Source organism: Lissotriton vulgaris, chromosome 5 (genome assembly GCF_964263255.1).
Source record: "Lissotriton vulgaris chromosome 5, aLisVul1.2, whole genome shotgun sequence".
Taxonomy (NCBI): domain Eukaryota; kingdom Metazoa; phylum Chordata; class Amphibia; order Caudata; family Salamandridae; genus Lissotriton; species Lissotriton vulgaris.
In genome coordinates, this window is record NC_141693.1 from 383179911 (window position 1) to 383189804 (window position 9894).

A 9894-nucleotide genomic window follows, 5' to 3' on the forward strand; every position below is an offset into this window, starting at 1 on the left:
AGAGATATCTGGACCACTACTCGGAAGACAGTCTGCAGGTGTTGTTGTAATTTGGCAGCGATCGGAGTTAGCATTTAGCTGAAGCTATCTTGCATTCGGGAGCCATCTTGTCTGCCCTGAGCTCACCATGTGCTCTGTCCTACCTTGCTGTTGTTTACTCTTACACTCTGCTTATAGACAGACTATATTTAGCCTATGCCAATCTGCACATGTGCAGAGGAGACTGTGATTGTCCATGCACCTGTCCTTAGTGTGTAACTGTCAGGATGTGTTTACTAGAATTAACAATTGTTAGCTCCTCCCACATGTTGACTGTGCCTTTCTGTATGACCTTTTATGTATGTAACCCTTCTCTTCTGTACTTGTACCGCCTTCTTTTGAGCCCCTGTGTGGGTATAAAAGGACCATGCTCCTTCTGTTCAGTGTGCTACTTCATACACTACCGAAGGGTGTTATGTGAATTGGCTCCACCTCATGAGGTTTATTAATTAAAGCTTTTTTTTATATTCCAGTTTCTGTGCCAAATTCTTTCCTATTGGTCTGAGGACTTATGCAGAGAAGGGCGAACCCCTAGCACTTGTAGGCCTGGCTGAGGCCCACTACCACAGTGTGAAGACTATCTGTGGACCTATATTATAAATAGGCTTTCCTGTTTTCAGTTTCTATTTTTAGTAAATTCTGGTGCTTTTTTTCAGTGTTTTCAAGGGATTTTAATACCTTAAAAACAGTGGTTATCAGTGGTGACACATTTTTGAGCCATTAATCATAACAGAAACAGTGTTTTTCCGTTTTTATGGAACATTTTGCTTTTATTATTGCTTGCTTTCTGCATTGATAGTGCATGGTATATAGACAGTGTGTATGAGATCTAAGAAAATGTTTGCAAATCAAACTTGTTGTAGTACATCACACAATACCTCTTCAGTGAGTCTTTGGTCATGTGTGCTTGCTTTTTCCTTCCCTTGTAAACTTTTTTTCTGTGAAATGACACTCTCAACATTGGCACTGGAGACGGTTAATGCCAAAACAGCCAGTACACAATTTGCTAATTCTGGACACAAACATAGCTTTCTATGCCAATGCTGGTGCAAATGAAGATTGCGATTATCTGGACAGGTTCTGCAACATTTGCATTGAACTTGCTGCTAATGCCCGCAGAGTTATTGAAGCAGTCAAAAATGAAGCGGAACTTTTGAAAACACAGAGAAAAGTCCACTTTTCTGAAGGGGTCTAGAACTTGTACAGAGTACCACATTGAGGTTTCATTGACTTCAAATGCCCTGATTGGTGAAGGGACATTTCTATGCATAATCGTAAGCCTTTTTTCCTGTTTTAAACTGTTTTTAGATCAATTGTTTTAAATAACAACAAAGAAATATATGATTTACAAAGTCCTGAAGAAGGCAGAGATATAATCGCCGAAACGCTGCGTAGACATCAGTTTCATTGTGTAGTGAATCATTGTTTAAATATTTTGTTAAATTGTAATGGGAATGATTTTTTTAATTATATGCACATTCTTTCATATTTGTTTTTAAGCAATATAATGGGAAATGCAAATGGTGATGAGATCCTAAAACTTTTGGGAAAAATCATATTTGAACAATATAATGTTTTTATGGAATATATTATGTGTTTTTAATATGAATTTGATCTAATAAATCGTTTTGATTGCATGTATTTCGTTAATAGATTTATTAACAGTAGAGATTTAAGTCATCCTGAGCCCGGAGCTTATTGTGGGGAGCCAACACCAGCAGGGAAAAGCCTTTGGCCTCGCTTACTCTGGGATCGCCATACGGTCTGGTCTCCAGGCCTTGCCCCAACCCTACATATGTGGCCAACCACTGCTGCCACACCCTTCAGGCATATTTAGCATGGTAGACCACAGGGGCTCGCTCTGGTCAGTCTGATCACACAAGTCACTGGCTAACACCTGCAGCAAACAATCTGCGACCAGTGGTTAACACCAGGAGCACACGTCCTGTGGACATGTGCCACAGGGTTTTGTTTCCAGGGCCTAGACACTGGTCTGGGTATTCTCACACTGCTTCTAGTTATGTCATTTTTCTTTTTTTTTCTCCTAACATGGGGCACCACGCAAGATATTGTTTGCTGCAAGAATATATTTTCCTTTATGGTCAGTCCATCAGGATCCCGTTCTAATCAGGTGGCAGTCACAGAAAATCCAACCCAAAATGATGCTCGGTGCACTGGGTTGGGTATTGGAAGCCTCAAAAGAAACTTTCCATTACGGCCTGCCCATCAGAATACAATGGATTTGTGAATGAGCAGCAGGATTCAGGAACCTATATCCGGATTTAGGAATCCCCAGTGAATCGTGAGAGAGAAGGCTCCCTTATCCTATGGTGTGCCTTTTTTAAATTGGATTCTCTAGTCTATGGAGGATCCTCTAATTAACAGTTCGGATGTCTCTAAAAAATTTAAGCTTTTCATGTCCAACCCAAACAATGTTTTGCTACTTTTTTGAAAACTACTGAACATATTTTTTTCTTGAAGATAGTTAATTTAGTTCCATTACGCTGTTTCATATAGTATTAAGTATTCCCAAATTTTCGACCAGTCCCCCTTTTCCCTCTCTTATTTACTCCATACAAATATAGGTAACTGTGCAGATATCACTCCACTTTGGTGGATACCTCCGCACAGAACAATATGAGAATTGGAGGCAAAGATCTCAGGCCGTAAGATTGTGATTAGAAATTTGTAGTACATGAATAGTTCTACTGTAGTACGCTGAGTAATACAAAATGCATTTTGTGAATAAGCTTCTTCATGTTTGCATAGTGCATACAATCGTTTAACTTACTTTGCATGAACAACAAATATGGCAGTGTAGCTCAGTTGGTTGATGTGCCTGCACAACACACATATGTCAGACTTAAACACAATGAATTACACTTTAACGTGTAAAATAAGTAAGCTACACTGAAACAACCGGAATTATATACAAAGCAATACATTGTTATCAAAGAGCAAATAGTTTTTGTTTAAGATTTTATTAGAGTATTACCTGTCATCGGATGTGTCATATTGTTGAAATGTGGTATGCAGTATGATAATATAACGATGATAACAAATATGAGTACTGCAAATCAAGTATATAACCACTAAAATCAGAGATGTCAGAATCAATAGCTCATTACAATCATCCTTTCAAGCTTAACAATCAATCGCTATGCACGTACATCCTTCGGAAAGTAGGATTTATGTGAGTGCGTTGGTTTCACCTTGTGCCCTTTCAACCCTTGCACAATTAACAGTTACATTGATTCAGCAGAAAGACTTCCAAAAGAGTGTGATTGTGTTCAACAGTACAGAAAATAAACAACAGTAGTGTTTCTATGCCGCTGCACTTCTTCTCTTAATAAAATGTCGGTGGAAATTACAGTGCAGGTCACTCAAAATTTTTAGCTTTATATGTATCCTGCAGCACATGACACAATTCAAGATGGAGTTTGTCTGTTTAATGTGAATTGCTTGGTGCGTCACTTCACTTGCCGCATACTAGCACAAAGCAATGATTTGCATGCCTTGTGTAGCTTGATAAATCTCATTTAGGCTTTGTGTGCCCCTTGAGCCCCCTTGGGTAGTGCAAGGGTGATGCAAAACCTTGATAAATATGCCCCTAGAAGTCCTCCGAGTCGGCGGGCAGTTGGGGGCAAACTTGTGCACTGATGCCGGCAGGAAAACAGAAATTACATTACTCCCATCCGGAGGGAGTAAGCAAAAATAGCTGCTTCCTCAGAGCGGGAGCAATGCTGGCTCCTGCACCATGAGGTGAGCCGGTTGGGGCTGTGGGGGTCCTGAGGCTTCCCCTGCAGCCTCCATGAGCTCTGTGGCTAGAAAGGCTGAGAAAGGGGGTCACGCTGCCCCCCTCCACTTTTAAACAAAAAACGTACCCCCGGAATGGGATCCTTGGGGCCTATGAAGGCTCAGGGAGGTGGCTGTGCAGTATTCTTGCGCTTTGTTAATGTATTTGGCCCCGGGGATGGGTTCCCCATGGCCTACTATGGCTCAGGGAGGTGGACTGGAGAAGAAAATAGTGCAGTTGCCATTACCGTCCTGATTATAGTAATTTAAAAAAAACACATACGCATTATCGAAGTAATGCCTCGAAATTACTGCACTGCTCACACAAATTTCAAAAAGATAGAAATATGTAACAAATTATATAAAACCCTACTACATTATGTTCAAAGGAAAAGATGATATAGTAGAGTGAGTCTTTATAATTTTTTTCAAATACACTTTTTTTAAATCTCTGTTATTCTGCTTTCTAGCTTTTAAGGGGTAATATAGTGTGGTACAGTGTACCTTAAAAATTGAACAAAATGTAAATAATAAAAAAAACCACTGTACCACTCTATCTTTCCCCTTAAAAACCAGAACGCACACTAAGCACAATCTTAACTATGTTTTGCGTTTTCAATTTTGGAGGAAGGGACATATTGTTTAGACCACACTCACTCTGCATTCTGGGTTTAAAGGGAAATACAGTTTAGCACAGCGTACTTAATTATTTTTCAGAAAAATATAAAACATAATGTACTCCACTATATTTACCATTACAATCCTTAAACTTAAAAAAGTATAAAGTAATAAAAAAACTTTTACCTACCTTTTTACACTTATATAAACTGAATAATTCCTATGCACCTAAAAATCATTAGGACACCATAAGTACACTTAAAAGCCAGAGCACAGGCAGAGTGGGGTCTAAACAGTATGCCTGCCTTTTACTTTTGTAAGAACGGTCAGTAATTAGCCAATCATATAGGGGCCGATTCACAGAACTAACTTAAGACAAAATCCTAAACTTACTACTTTTGGTATTCACAGAAGTTAGGATTTTGCCTTAGGTTTGTCTTAAGACAGACTTAAGACAAACTTAAGACAAAATCCTAACTTAAGTCTGTCTTAAATCTGTCTTAAGACAAACTTAAGACAAAATCCCAACTTCTGTGAATACCAAAAGTAGTAAGTTTAGGATTTTGTCTTAAGTTTGTTCTGTGAATCGGGCCCATACTGTTTTGTGATCAACATATACCATAGTATACTGCGAATTATAGCTGTATACTGTGGACTAGTATATCACTATCTTTTTGTGCCTTATGGGCCTGATTTGGTAGTTGAAGTTGGTAAACTTAAAATTTTTGCTATTTACAAAGGCATTTTAATGGTGGTATTTTTACCACTGTGCAGTCTCAGCACATAAAAATTAGGACTTACCTAATGCGCACAGACGCTGCAAACTTAAAGATACTACTTGCAAATTACATTTAAATTGCAAAAATTGTAAACTTATACAAAACTGTAAGTTTACCTGTCTGAAAAATGCCCTACAACTTTTAAACTATGCTAACAGTTTAGATCTGCTACCAAAAAGGCCACTTTGCACCACATGATCTAATTTTCTGACAAATTCCATTTTCATTCATTCAGCCATTTTCACACTATGGGGCCGATTACGATGGTGGACGGATCGTTGGTACAAAAGGGACCACCCGCCATAGGTGCGGCGGTCCTGCAAAACAAATTAGGATGCTGTATTTTACCATTGCGGCGGGTGGCAGCACCCTCCACAATGTTAAAGAACATGTTTTGCATATGCATGTACAACATGAGAGGCAACGCGCGGTGCCTGCCACCTTGTACATGCATATGTAGGGGGGGTACCATAAGTACCCCCCACGTGCAGCATCCCACAATCCCCACCCCTGGGGGCCCACAACGGGCCCCCAAAGACATTCTCCACCTGTCTGTTTGCGGTGGCAACGCCGCCACAAAAGACAGGCATCATAATGCCCACAACGGTGCCTGCACGGCACCGCCTCCATTGCCCTATTGTACTGGGCCCCGCAAGGTGGGCGGAAAAGGTCAACCTTGCGGGACCACGGCAGACGGTCTTTCCGTCCGCCGCTGTACCTTTCCCATTCCCACCGCCTCCTAATTTGGCGGTAGGATTTTTCAGGGTGATGGTGGGAAATCCGCGACCGCCGAGCCGGCGGTACTCACCGTCGGCCCGGCGGTCGCGGATTTCCCGCCATTGTAATCGGCCCCTTTGTCTCCTTAAACAATACTTTACGATACGACACTCCCCTCAACTGTATGCCTCTCCACTTTATGACATGTCACTCTACTTTATGAGACCACACTCTATGACAGTACAGTCCACTCCATGACACTCATTGTCATTCAACTCTATGTATATGCCACTCCACACTACGACACTTAATTCTATGCCACTCCACCATATGTCTCTCCGCTCTGTGCTTTTCCACTGCATGCCACTCCACTATATGACGCTCCCACTTCTCCACTCCCCACTGTTCCACTACAAGCCCACAAAATTCTGCACCATTCCATTCTACATTATTCCACTCTACACCACTCCACTCTTTGCTACTCCACTCTATGCCACTCCACACTAATCCACTCCACTTTATGCCACTCCAATCTGCACCAGTCCACTCTACGCTATTCCACTGCACGCCGTTCCACTCCACTCTATGCTATTACAAAAATTGTCAAAGGACTCTACGCCACTGTATGCCTCTCTGCTTTATGCTATTTCACTCTATGACACTCCACACTATGCCACTCAACTATATGCCACTCCACTGCACGCCACTAAACTGTATATATCTCTACTCTACCCCTGCATTCTGTACTATTCCACTCTATGCGACTACACTCTATGCTACTCCACTCTATGCCAATCCACTCTGCACTAAGTATGGGCACAAAATCCACTCCGCTCACGAAATTTGCCAATTCACGGATTCGCGAGTGGGCAGAGGAAGCACAGTTAAGGCAGGTGCTCGAGTTGAAGCTAACTTTGTAACAATTTTAGAATGGCGCCGGCAAGCTGCCAGAGTGCTTGCTGGTGCCACTCTAAAATGGTTTCAACTCGGGCACCTGCCTTACCTCTGTAAGTGCTTCCTGTGGGCCAAAAATTAAACCTCTACAGGAAGCACTTACAGATATAAATAAAGCAGTAACGTTTTAATCAGCCCAAAACATTAGTGAGCATGGTCGAGGCTGGGCAAGTGTGCTTTAACCCCATATCTGCCATCGGAAATTATCTGTAATGCCCGAGGGAGGTCTTTGCATCCCTAAGTTTCTCAAGCGCAATCCCCGTTCCTGTGACCAGGAGGCTGCTTTCTCCTCACATGCTGCCCTGCTCGCTCTCTGACCCTTTATACACGTGGCATGGAAACTTGGGCCACAGAGGGCCGCCCCATCGCAGGCTACATTGAATTTTGGAAGCCAGCATTAAGGGACAGCCATTACGGTCACCCCAAAGGCGGTCTGTCTACTTATATTTCTAACAACCTAAAAGGTGTATTCAACCACCTTTCACTTAAAGAAGACTGGTTATTAGGGGTCAAAATTAACCCGTGGAGAAAGCAGCGTCCACTCTACCTTATAAATGTTTACATTAACCCCAGCACTCGAACCAAAAAAGATCACTTGACCCGCCTTAGTGAAATCATGAACGACATCGCCACAGAACATCCCAATTCGGATTGTATTGTCAAGGGGGACTTTAATACCAACTTATTTCAGGGGAAAGCTACAGACATGGAAGGGCCCGCTCTGACTAACATCATTGAGGCCATGTCCCAAACTAAACCTCTGAATCAAGCTCTCAATAAATTGGGCGAGCTCTCCGTGATGAGATTCTATAATGCAGACTATTTGGTTATCAATGGAAGGTCAACCGGTGACACCCCTCCAAACTGGACCTGGTCTAACGGAAGCAAAAAATCATACCTAGATTTCACCATCCGTAACTCAGAATTATTATTCAACGTGGACAGTTTCAGTATCCACCCACGGTCAGAAAGTGACCACAGACCGCAGGTTACTATCCTTAATACAAAGATAGAATACCACAAAATGGCGCCCGCAACCTACAAGGGAATACATTCTGAAAATCTAAAGCGGCTTAAATGGAGTGAGAATAACAGCAAGAACATCTTAACAGTAAGCAAGGACTTCATTAAAGGCAGATTTGATCAAGACGCCATCCTGACAGTGAAATGGTCGTTGTTTTGCTCTCATCTGATTAATAGCTTTCCAGCGACAGTGCAGGGCTCAAGCCGCACACCATCAGCTGAGCTCACAGTCTCCACCGACACAAAGTTTCTAAAGAGAACGAGAAACAACGCCTTAAGGTTGTTCTTAAAATTTCCAGGGAATAGCGCCTACCGTACAACTTACCAACAAGCTCAAAAAGCATTCAGGAGGGCAATTATTCAAGAGAAAAAGGCGCAGGAATCCCAATACTGGGTTGAACTGGTGTGGGAGAGCAAGAAAAAAAACTCGAGGAAATTTCGGGCCCTAGTGAACTGCACCAATCCAAACCTGACAAACTCTGGCTCAGCAAATATTCAGGAAGCGGTATGGGTAACATACCTAACGGTCCACTTTCAGGTACAAGATCACTCGGGCCACATTGGTCCACCCAGTGCACATGGCACTGGTGCTAGTGTAACATCGAGCACTCCTTTTGCTCTAGCACAAGAGCCCATCGGGGAATATGTATTATCTGAAGAAAGAGTCATCAAAGCAGTGACAAAAGGGAGACAAGACGGAGCACCAGGCCCGAACGGCCTCCCCCAGAGGTTGTTTAATTCAGACATTCCCTTCTGGTCCACGGAGCTAACAGACCTTTTCAACTACACCCTAAGGACAGCAACAATCCCGGATTCATGGCGTGGTGCAATTATCCACCCTATTTATAAATCTGGATCACGCGCTGCCCCTAAAAACTACAGATTAATTGCCCTGCTAGACATAGAGGCGAAACACTACGCGGGGCTTATTCTGGAGGACCTTGGGCAATGGGTACAGGACCATAATCTGATACCACTAAATCAAACAGGGTTTGTTGCCAACTCAGGAACCACGACAAACCTATTAGCAGTTTCTACCATCATCGACAAAGCCATTTCAACATCAGGGACATTATACTGCTGCTTTGTCGATTTTAAAGCTGTATTTGACAGGGTTCCCAGGGCACTACTCTGGGAAAAACTGAGGCAGTGGGGAATTCCAGACAAAATCCTGAACCCTATTATCCAATTGCACACTAGTACCTGGGTTCGAGTGAAGTTAGGGTCCGGCACGCATCTCTCGTGAAAAATCATGACCTCAAGAGGAGTTAAGCAGGGATGCGTGCTGGCCCCCCTCCTCTTCAACCTTTTCATAGCAGACTTGTCAAGCACCCTAGACAAAGTAAACAGTCACCCGCCCAAAGTAGGAGGCACGGCATTATGTAACCTCCTATACGCCGATGACCTGGCCCTGTTCAGCCTCACAAGGGTAGGGCTACAAAGGCTTCTTGACTCACTGATGCAATATACAACCATTAACCAACTAGAAGTCAATATGAAAAAGACCCTGATAGTTCCCTTTGGCAAGAAACGTCATGGAGGTGGTGGCTGGTCACAAAAACAAAATAAGCCTCAGCACTGGTCAATCATACAAATACCTAGGCGTCCATTTGGATTCCAGGGGTAATTTTGTAAAGCAGAGTAATGCAATTGCAGCCAAAGCCACAGCACTAATGGTATCATTGACCAATCTGTCGACGAAACTCTCAGGCCCAACCCTTTCACCCCTATTAGAAGTCCTAAGAGCAAAGATTGGCCCCAAGTTATCTTATGGTATAAAGACCTTTAAAGGTAAAATGAACACTGCCTTAAACAAACACACAACAAAAATTTACAAAAAAGTACTCCATCTGCCAAGTTCTGCATCCCCTGCACAGATCAGACTAGAGCTGGGGCTAATAAATTACGATGCCCATAACCCCGGTACATACCTCAACCTCTGCCATAAACTAAGACAGGCTGATTCTGG